The following is an 11868-nucleotide window of genomic DNA, read 5'->3' on the forward strand; positions in this document are numbered from 1 at the left end:
TTTGAACTGATTTGGTAAATAGATTCACTTTTTAAATCACTTATTAATTTTTGGAATATTAACAAATTAGTATTATTTTATTTTGAATAAGCTTGTATGAACTGAAGCAATTGTATTATGACAAAAAAAAGGACATAACAGTTTTAAAAAGTCAATTGTTCAAATAGTTGTAACTATTTGAATTTGTTCGGTAAACAAATTTATTTTTTTAAACTCTTGCTTATTAATTTTTCAAATATTAAGAAATTAGCATTATTTTATTTTGGATAAGCTTTTATAAACTGAAACAATTATTTTATGTGAAAACAAAAGGTCATAATGATTTTAAATAAATAATTGTTCAAATGTCATAACTATTTGAATTTGTTCAATTAATAGATTATTTTTTTCAAATCTTTTGCTTATTAATTTTCTAAATGTTTGCCAATTTAGATTATTTTATTCCAAAGAAGCCTGTAAAATATGAAACAAATATTTTTTGACTAAACAAAAAATAGTTTTAACGATTTGAACTAGGTCAGTAAACACATTTATTTTTTAAATCTCTTACTTATTAATTTTTGAAATATTATTAAATTAGTATTATTTTTAACAGAATAAGCTTCTATGATAAGAAACAATTGTTTTATGACAAAACAAAGATCTTAATAATTTGAGATTGATAATTGTTCAAATAGTCATAACTATTTGAACTGATTTGATAAACTGATTTATTTTTTTAATATTTTACTTATTAATTTTTGAAATATTAATAAATTAGTATTATTTTATTTCAAATAAGCTTGCATGATAAAAAAAACAATTGTTTTATGAAAAAAAAAAAAGGTCATAATGATTTGAAATAGATAATCGTTTATATGGCCATAATTATTTTAACTAATTCGGTAAATAGATTTATTTTTTAAATTTCTTATTATTTTAGGAAATATTAATAAATTAGTATTATTTTATTCCATCTAAGCTTGTATTAACTGAAAGAATTGTTTTATGACAAATCAAAAGGTTATAACAATTTTAAATAAAAAATTGTTCAATAAGAAAGAGATTTAAAAACTATTTGAACTTATTCAATAAACAGATTTATATTTTTAAATCTCTTTCTTATTAATTTTTTAAATGTTAATGAATAAGTATTAATTTATTCTAAATAAGCTTGTATGAACTGAAACAATTGTTTTATAACTAAACAAAAGCTCAAAACAATAATGTTCTAATAGTCCTAACAATTTGAACTGATTTGGTAAACAAATTTATTTTTTAAATCTCTTACTTATTAATTTTTGAAATATTACTAAATTACTATTATTTTAATTAGATTAAGCTTGTATGAACAAAACAATTTTTTTATAACAAAAGAAAAGGCCATAATGATTTGAAATAGATAATCGTCCATATAGTCTTAACTATTTGAACTGGTTTGGCAGTTAGATTTATTTTGTAATTTTCTTAGGTATTAAGTTTTGGAATATTATTAAATTGCTATTATTTTATTTCAAATAAAATGGTATAAATAAAACCAATTGTTTGATAACAAAATAAAAGATTATAACGATTTAAAATAGATAATTATTCAAATAGTCAAAACTATTTGAATTGGTTTGGTAAAAAGATTTATTTTTTAAACCTCCTATTGGTTAATTTGGTAAATATTAATGAATTATTTTGTTTCAAACAAACTTATATTAACAAAAGTAATTGTTTTATGAAAAAACAAAAAGTAATAATGATTTCAAATAGATAATTGTTCAAGTAGTTATAATTATTTAAATTGGTTCGGTAAATAGAATTATTTTCTAAATCTCTTACTTATAATTATTTAAATATTAATAAATTACTTTTATTCTATTCTAATAGGCTTGTATGAGCTAAAATAATCATTTAATGACAAAACAAAAGGTCATAACAATTTGAAATAAAATAATTATTTATATAGTCTTAATTGTTTAAACTAGTTTGGCAAACAGATTTATTTTTTAAATCTTTTAGTTATTAATTTTTAAAATATTTCTAAATTAGTATTTTTTTTTCAAATAAGCTTGTATGAACAAAAACAATTGCTTTATGATAGAACAAAAGGTTATAACAACTTGAAATAAATAATTGTTCAAATGGTCATAACCATTTCAATTGGTTCGATAAAAAGATTTATTTTTTAAATCTCTTACTAATTCTTGAAATATTAGTAAAATAGTATTATTTTATTTTGAATAAGCTTGTAAGTTGAAAAGCAATTTTTTTATGATAAAAAAAAGGAAATAATGATTTGAAATAGATAGTTATTGAAATGGCCATAATTATTTGAATTGATTCAATAAACTGATTTATTTTTTAAATCTCTTACTTATTAACTTTCAAAATATTAATAAAGTATTATTTTTATTTTGGATAAGCTTTTATAAACTAAAACAATTATTTTATGACAAAACAAAAGGTCATAACGATTTTAAAAATATAATTGTTCCATAGTCACAACTATTTGAACTTATTCGGTAAACAAATTTATTTTTTCAAATCTCTTGCTTAGTAATTGTTCGACTATTAATAAATTAGTATTATTTTATTCTAATAAGCTTGTATGAACTGAAACAATTATTATATGACTAAACAAATGGTTAGTACGATTTTAAATAAATAATTATTCTAATAGTCTTAACTTTTTGAATTGATTCAGCAAACATATTTATTTTTTAAATCTCTTATTTATTTTTGAAATATTATTAAAATAATAATATTTTTAATCAAATAAGCTTGTATGATAAAAAACAATTGTTTTATGAGAAAACAAAGATCATAATGATTTAAGATTGATATTTGTTCAAATAGTCATAACTATTTGAACTGGTTCAAAAAATAGCGTTAATTTTTAAATCTCTTGCTTATTAACTTTCAAAATATTAATAAAATAATATTATTTTATTTCAGATAAGTTTTTATGAATTAAAACAATTGTTTTATGACAAAACTAAAAATCATAACGACTTTAAATAGATAATTATTCAAATAGTCAAATCTATTTGAACTTGTTTGGTAAATAGATTTATTTTTTTAAATCTCTTACTCATTAATTTTTTGAATGCTAATAAATTAGTATTATTTTATTCTGAATAAGGTTGTATGAACTAAAATAATTATTTTATGACTAAACAAAAGGTCAGAACAATTTGAAATATATAATTATTCTAATAGTATTAACTATTTGAACTGGTTTGACAAATACATTTATTTTTTAAATCTCTTCCTTATTAATTTTTGGAATATTATTAAATTAGTATTATTTTAATCCAAATAAGCTTATATAAAAAGAAACAATTGTTTACGACAAAATAAAGATAACTATTTAAACTCTTTCGATAAATAGGTTTAGTTTTTAAATCTCTTATCAATTTTCAAAATATTAATAGATCAGTATTATTTTATTTTGAATAATTTTACATGAACAAAAACAAATTTTTTTATGACAAAACAAAAGGTTATAACGATTTGAAATAGATAATTGTTTAAATGGATATGACTATTTGAACTTGTTCAATAAATAGATTTATTTTTTAAATCTCCTACCTATAATTTTTAGAATATTAATAAATTATTATTATTTTATTTTGAGCAAACTTGTATGAATAGAAATAATTGTTTTATGGCAAAACAAAAAATCATAACTATTTGAAATAAATATTTGTTGAAACAGTCATAACCATTTGAACTTGTTTGTAAACAGATTTAATTTTAAAATCTTTTACTTATTAATTTTTGAAATATTAATAAACTAATATTATTTTATTTCGAATACACTTATCTGAACAGAAATGACTGGTATATGATAAAACAAAAAGTCATAACTATTTGAAATAGATAATTGATCAAATAGTCATAACTATTTGAACTTGTTCAAAAAACAAATTTATTTTTCAAATTTTTACTTATTAATTTTTTGAATATTAATAAATTTATATTATTTTATTTAGAATATGCATGTATGAATAGAAACAATTGTTTTATGACAAAACAAAATATCATAGCGATTTGAAATAGAAAAATTTTCAAATAGTCATAACTATTTAAACTTGTTCGATAAATAGATTTATTTTTTAAATTTCTTACTTATTAATTTTTCAGAATATGAATAAATTATTACTGTTTTATTTTGAATAAGCATATATATAAACTGATACAGTTGTTTTATGGTGAAACAAAAAGTCATAAATGATTTGAAATAGATAAATAATATTCAAATACTTATGTTTATTTGAACCTATTCAGTAAACATATTTATTTTTAAAATCTTTTACTTATTAATTATCAAAATATCAATAAACTACTATTATTTTAATCCGAATAAGCTTGTATAAATAAAAAAAATTATTTTATGATAAAACAAAAAGAAATAATGATTTGAAATAAATAAATATTCAAATAGTCATAACTATTTAAACTTATTCAGTAAACAGAGTTATTTTTTAAATCTTTTACTTAGTAATTGTCTAAATGTTAATAAATTTGTATTATTTTAATTGAAATAAGCTTGTATGAATAAAAAAATTTATTTTATGACAAAACAAAAGGTTATAGCAATTTGAAATAGGTAATTGTTCAAATAGTCATAACTATTTGAACTTGTTTGATAAACAGATTCAGTTTTTGAATCTCTTACTTATTAATTTTTGAAATAATAATAAATTAGAATTATGTTATTCCAAATAAGCTTTTATGAATAGAAACAATTGTTTTGTGATAAAAGAAAATGTCATAACGATTTGAAATAGATAATTATTCAAACAGTCATAACTATTTGCACTGGATAGGCCAATAGATTTATTTTTTAAATCCATTACTTATTAATTTCTAGAGTATTAATAAATTAGCATTATTTTATTCTGAATAAGACTGTATCAATAGAAACAATTCTTTTATGACAAAACAAATGGTCATAATGATTTGAAATAAATAATTGTCTAAATTGTTATAAATAATAGAACTGGTTTAGTAAGCTATTTTTTTTAATCTCTTATTAATTTTTAAAACATTAATAAATTAATATTATTTTATTTTGAACAAACTTATGTGAACAAAAACATTTGTTTTATGACAAAAGCAAAGGTCGTAAAGATTTGAAATAGATAATTATTCATATAACCTTAACTATTTGAATTGGTTTGGAAAATAAATTTATTTTTTTAAATATCTTAGTTATTAATTTTCATAATATTAATAGATTAGTATTATTTTATCTCAAATAAGCTTGTATGAACATAAATAATTGTTTTATGACAAAACAAAAGGTTATAACGATTTGAAATATATAATATTCAAATAGTCATAACTATTTGAACTAGTTCGGTAAATAGATTTATTTTTTAAATCTCTTACTCATTAATTTTTGAAATATTAATAAATTAGTATTATTTTATTCTGAATAAGCTTATATGATGAAAAATAATTATTTTATGATAAAACAAAAGTTCGTAACAATTTCAAATAGATAATTGTTCAAATGGCCATAATTATTTGAACTAATTCAATAAATTGATTTATTTTTTAAATCTCCAACTTTTCAATTTTTGAAATATTAATAAAGTAATATTATTTTATTTTGGATAATCTTTTATGAACTAAAACAATTATTTTATTATAAAATAAAAGGTCATAATGATTTTAAATAAATAATTTTTGAAATAGTTATAACTATTTGAATTTGTTCGGTAAATAAATTTATTTTTTAAAATTTCTTTCTTAGTAATATTCTGAATGTTAATAAAATAGTATTATTTTATTTCAAACAAGCATGTATGAACTAAAACAATTATTTTATGACTAAACAAAAGGTCAAAACAATTTGAAACAGATAATTGTTCTAATAGCCTTAACTCTTTGAACTACTTCGGTAAATACATTTATTTTTTTTAACTCTTACTTATTAATTTTATAATATTATTAGTTTAGCAATATTTTACTTTGAATAAGCTTGTATGAATAGAAACAATTATTTTATGACAAAACAAAGACCATAACGATTTGAGATAGTAATTGTTCAAATAGTTATAACTATTTAAACTAATCTAGTAAACAGTTTTGATTTTTAAATCTCTTATTAATTTTTGTAATATTAATAAATTAGTATTATTTTATTTTGAATAGTTTTGTATGAATAAAAACAATTATTTTATGATAGAAAAATGTCATAACAAAATAGCTAATATTTCAAATGGTCATGTCTATTTGAATTTATTTAGTAAACAGATTAATTTTTTAAGTCTCCAACTCATTAATTTTATAATATTAATAAATTAGTATTATTTATTTCCAAATAAAATAGTATGATCAGAACCAATTGTTTGATGACAAAAACGAAATGTTATAATGATTTGAAATAGATAGTTATTCAAATAGTCAAAACTCTTTAAAATGGTTCGGTAAATAGATTTACTTTTTAAATCTCTTACTAATTAATTTTTTAAATATTAATAAATTAGTATTATTTTGTTTTGAACAAACTTATATGAACCAAAACAATTTTTTTATGGCAAAACAAAAAGTAATAATGATTTGAAGTAGATAATTGTTCAAATAGTTATAATTATTTGAATTGGTTCAATAAATAGAATTATTTTTTAAATCTCTTACTTATAAGTTTTGGAAATATTAATAAATTTATTTTATTTTATTTCAAATAAACTTTTTTGAGTTGAAATAATTATTTTATGACAAAACAAAAGGTCATAATGATTTGAAATAGGTAATTATTTATATACTCTTAACTATTTGAATTAATTCAGCAAACAGATTTATTTTTTAAATCTCTTAGTTATGAATTTTTTGAATATTATTAAATTAGTATTATTTGATTCTGATTAAACTTGTATGAGTAGAAATAATTGCTTTATGACAGAACAAAAGGATTTAACAATTTGAAATATATAATTATTCAAATAGTAATAACTATTTGAACTAATTCGATAATCAAATTTATTTTTTAAATCTCTTACTAGTTTTTGAAATATTAATAAATTAGTATTATTTTATTTTAAATAAGCTTGTATGTTGAAAAACAATTGTTTTATGCAAAACGAAAGGTAACAACGATTTTATTTCAAAAAAGCTTCTATGTTGAAAAATAATTGTTTTATGACAAAAAAGATAATAACAATTTGAAAAAGATAATTGTACAAAAGGCCATAACTATTTGAACTTATGCAGCAAACTGATTTACTTTTTAAATCTCTTATTTATTAATTTTTGAAATATTAATAAAGTAGTATTATTTCATTTTGGAGATGTTTTTATGAACTGAAACAATTGTTTTATAACAAAACAAAAATTTATAACGATTTTAAATAGATAATTATTCAAATAATCATAACCATTTAAACTTGTTCAGTAAACAAATTTATTTTTTCAAATCTTATGCTTATTAATTTTTTGAATGTTAATAAATTAGTATTATTTTATTTCAAATAAGCTTGTATGAACTGAAACAATTATTTGATGACTAAATAAAAGGTCAGAACTATTTGAAATATATAATTATTCTAACAGTCTTAACAATTTTAACTAATTCGACAAACACATTTATTTTTTAAATCACTTACTTATTAATTTTTGAAATATTATTAAATTAGTATTATTTTTATTCGAATAAGCTTGTATTATTAGAAATAATTGCTTTATGACAAAACAAAGATCATAATGATTTGAGATTGATATTTGTCCAAATAGTCATAACTATTTGAATTGATTTGGAAAATAGCTTTAGTTTTTAAATCTCTAGGTTAATAATTTTTGAAATATTAATAAAGAAGTATTATTTTATTTTGGATAAGTTTTTATGAACTGAAATAATTATTTTATGACAAAACAAAAGGTCAAAATGATTATAAATAGATAATTGTTCAAATATTAATATCTATTTAAACTTGTTTGGTAAACAGATTTATTTTTTCAAATCTCTTGGTTATTGATTTTTGGAATGTTAATAAATTAGTATTATTTTATTTAAAATAAGTTTGTATGAGCTGAAATAATTTTTTTATGAGTAAACAAAAGGTTAGAACAATTTGAAACAAATAATTGTTCTAATAGTCTTAACTATTTGAACTGGTTCGACAAACACATTTACGTATTAATTTTTGGAATATTATTAAATCAGTATTTTTTTAATTCGAATAAGCTTGTACGACATGAAATAATTGTTCTAAGACAAAATAAAGATCATAATGATTTGAGGTAAATAATTGTTCAAATAGTTGTAATTATTTGAACTAGTTTTGTAAATAAATTTATTTTTTAAATCTCTTATTAATTTTCAAAATATTAATAAATCAATATTATTTTAATTTTGAATAATTCTTTATGAACAGAAACAATTGTTTAATGACAAAACAAAGGGCATAATGATTTGAAATAGATAATTGCTCAAATGGACATAACTATTTGAATTTTTTCAGGAAATGAATTTATTTTTTAAATCTCCTGCCTATTAATTTTTAGAATATTAATAAATTTGTACTATTTTATTCTGAATAAGCTTATATGAATAGAAACAATTGTTTTATAACACAACAAAATATCATAACTATTTGAACTAATGTTCAAACAGTCATAACTATTTAAGCTAGCTCGGTAAATAGATTTTTTTTAAAAATCTTTTACTTATTAATTTATGAAATATTAATAAATATTATTTTGTTTTGAATATGCTTGTATGAACAAAAACAATTGGTTTATGACAAGAGAAAAGGTCATAACTTTTTGAAATAGATAATTGTTCAAATAGTCAAAATTATTTGAATGTGTTCATAAAATAGATTTATTTTTTAAATTTTTACTTATTAATTTTAGGAATATTAATAAATTTATATTATTTTATTTAGAATAAGCTTGTATGAACAGAAACAATTATTTTATGACAAAACAAAAGGTCATAATGATTTGAAATAAATAATTGTTCAAATAGTCATAACTATTTTATCTTGTTTAATATACAAATTCATTTTTTAAATCTCTTAATAATTTTTGAAATATTAATAAATTAGTATTATTTTATTTCGAATAAGCCTATATGAACTGATACAATTGTTTTATTATGAAAAAAGAGGTCATAACGATTTGATATAGATAATATTTAAATAGTTATGACTATTTGAACTTGTTCAGTAAACATATTTATTTTTAAAATCTTTCACTTATTAATTGTCAAAATATGAATAAATTAATATTATTTTAATTTGAATAAGCTTGTATGAACAAAAACAATTCTTTTATGATAAAACAAAAAGTTATAATGATTTGAAATAAATAGTTGTTCAAATAGTCATAATTATTTGAATTTATTTGGTAAACGGATTTATTTTTAAAATTTTTACTTATTAATTGTCTGAATGTTAATAAATTTACATTATTTTATTTGAAATAAGCTTTTATGAATAGAAAATTTTATTTTATGGCACAATAAAAGGTTATAGCGATTTGAAATAGATAATTGTTCAAATATTCATAACCATTTGAACTTATTCGGTAAACAGATTCACTTTTTAAATCTCTTACTCATTAATTTTGAAATATTAATAAATTAGATTTATGTTATATCAAATAAGCTTGTATGAATAGAAACAATTGATTTTGTGATAAAAGAAAAGGTCATAACGATTTGAAATAGATTTTTGTTCAAGTAGTTATAACTATTTGCATTGGTCAACCCAATAAGTTTTTAGAATATTAATAAATTAGCAATAGAAACAATTATTTTATGATAAAACAAAAATTATAACAATTTGAAATAGATAATTGTTCAAATAGTCATAATTATTTGAACTAGTTCAATAAATAGATTTATGTTTTAAATATCCTATTAATTCTTGAAATATTAATAAACTAGTATTATTTTATTTTGAATAAGCTTGTATGTTGAAAAACAACTTTTTTATGACAAAACAAAAGGTAATAATGTTTGAAATAGATAGTTATTCAAATGGCCATAATTATTTGAATTGATTCAGCAAACTGATTTTTTTTTAAATCTCTTATTAATTTTTGAAATATTAATAAAGTAGTTTTGTTTTATTTTGGATAAGCTTTTATGAACTAAAACAATTATTTTATGACAAAACAAAAGGTCATAACAATTTTAAATAGATAATTATTCAAATAGTCGTAACTATTTGAACTTGTTTGGTAAACAAATTTATTTTTTCAAAGCTCATGCTTATTAATTTTTTGAATGTTAATGAATTTGTATTATTTTATTTCAAATAAACTTGTATTAATTGAAACAATTATTATATGACTAAACAAAAAGTTTGAATGATTTCAAATAGATAATTATTCTAATAGTCTTAACTATTTGAATTGGTTCAGCAAACACATTTATTTTTTCAATCTCTTATTAATTTTTGAAATATTTTAGACACCCTATTTTGTCCAAGAATTTTTTCAAAATTGAAATATGATTAAAATGATGTTGAGAGATTTTTGGGATTTAATTTCAGAATCAATTCACATAAAAATGATGTTGAGTGGTTTTTGGGATTTAATCCCATAGTCAATTCACGTTAAAATGATGTTGAAAGTTTTTTGGATTTAATTCCAAAATCAATTCTCATTAAAATTAAATCAAATAAAATCATAGATTTAAGGACAGTTGATTGAGTATGAATTTCTATATAAATCTATAATTAAAGCAAGGGGAGAAGAGGTAGGTTTTTTTTCTGTCCAGAACATTGACAAATTTTAGGCTTAGTCATCTACTTTCTACACTGAATATTGAGTTTCAAACATTCAATTCAACAGCTAAAGTAAAAAAAGATGGAGACTAAAGCAATGGCGATTGATCTCAAAGGAATCCCAACATATGATGGTAGATATGTCCATTACAACATCTTGGGTAACATCTTTAAAGTTTCTTAAGTATGTTCCTCTTATTAAGCCCGCTGTTCATGGCGCTTATGGCATCATTTGCTATGCTACAAATTCTGAGATAAAGGAAGAAGTTGCAATAAAAAAGATTGGGAATGCATTTGACAATAGGATGGATGCTAAAAGAACACTCCAAGAGATCAATCTCCTTTGTCACATGGATCATGATAATATTGTCAAAATCAAGGACATTATATTGCCATTAGAGAGGGAAAAGTTCAATGATGTTTACATTGCATATGAGCTACATTATCTAAATCAAATAATACAGTCTAGCCAGCCTCTCATTGATGATCACTATCAATAGTTCCTATATCAACTATTATAGGGCCTGAAGTACATACACTAGGCAAATGTTTTACATCGCGACCTTAAACCTAGCAACTTGCTTCTCAATGCAAAATGTGATTTGAAAATTTATGGCTTTGGTTTTACAAAAACCACCTTAGAGACAGACTTCATGATAGAGTATATTGTAACTAGATGGTATCAAGCCCCCAAGTTGCTCTTCAACTATTCAGAGTATACTACAGCAATTGATATTTGGTCAGTCGATTATATTTTAATGGAAATAATTAGGTGGGAGCCTCTTTTTCCTAGTAAAGACTATGTTCAATAGTTGGGGATTATTACTCAGGAAAAACTTTATGGTTAAAGTTTGAAGTGTTTACTTGAACTTGATGACCTATGTGAAGATTCGCACTTCAAGCCTGATCTGATTGCAGTTTTTCTTTTTTTCTTTCATCCTATTTTTTGTTTTTATTTTATTTTATTTTATTTTACTTTTTCTATTTTATTTTCATTTTACTTTTAGATTTTTATTTTCATTATTATTATTATTATTTTCATCTTTAATTATTATTTTACTCATCACTTTAAATTGAAATTTTTATTAATTATTTTTTAAAATACCTTTATGAATTTTATTTTATTATTTACTTAAAAATAATAATAATAAAAAAT

At 19.7% G+C, this 11868-nt stretch overlaps 1 pseudogene; it reads left to right on the forward strand.

Annotated features, from left to right (window-relative positions):
• Positions 1-10809: 10809 nt before the first annotated feature.
• LOC111284092 (mitogen-activated protein kinase homolog NTF6 pseudogene) lies at positions 10810-11524 on the forward strand (annotated as a pseudogene).
• Positions 11525-11868: the final 344 nt, after the last annotated feature.

This window comes from Durio zibethinus, chromosome 7 (assembly GCF_047325235.1).
Source record: "Durio zibethinus cultivar Kanyao isolate XHJ-2024 chromosome 7, ASM4732523v1, whole genome shotgun sequence".
Taxonomy (NCBI): domain Eukaryota; kingdom Viridiplantae; phylum Streptophyta; class Magnoliopsida; order Malvales; family Malvaceae; genus Durio; species Durio zibethinus.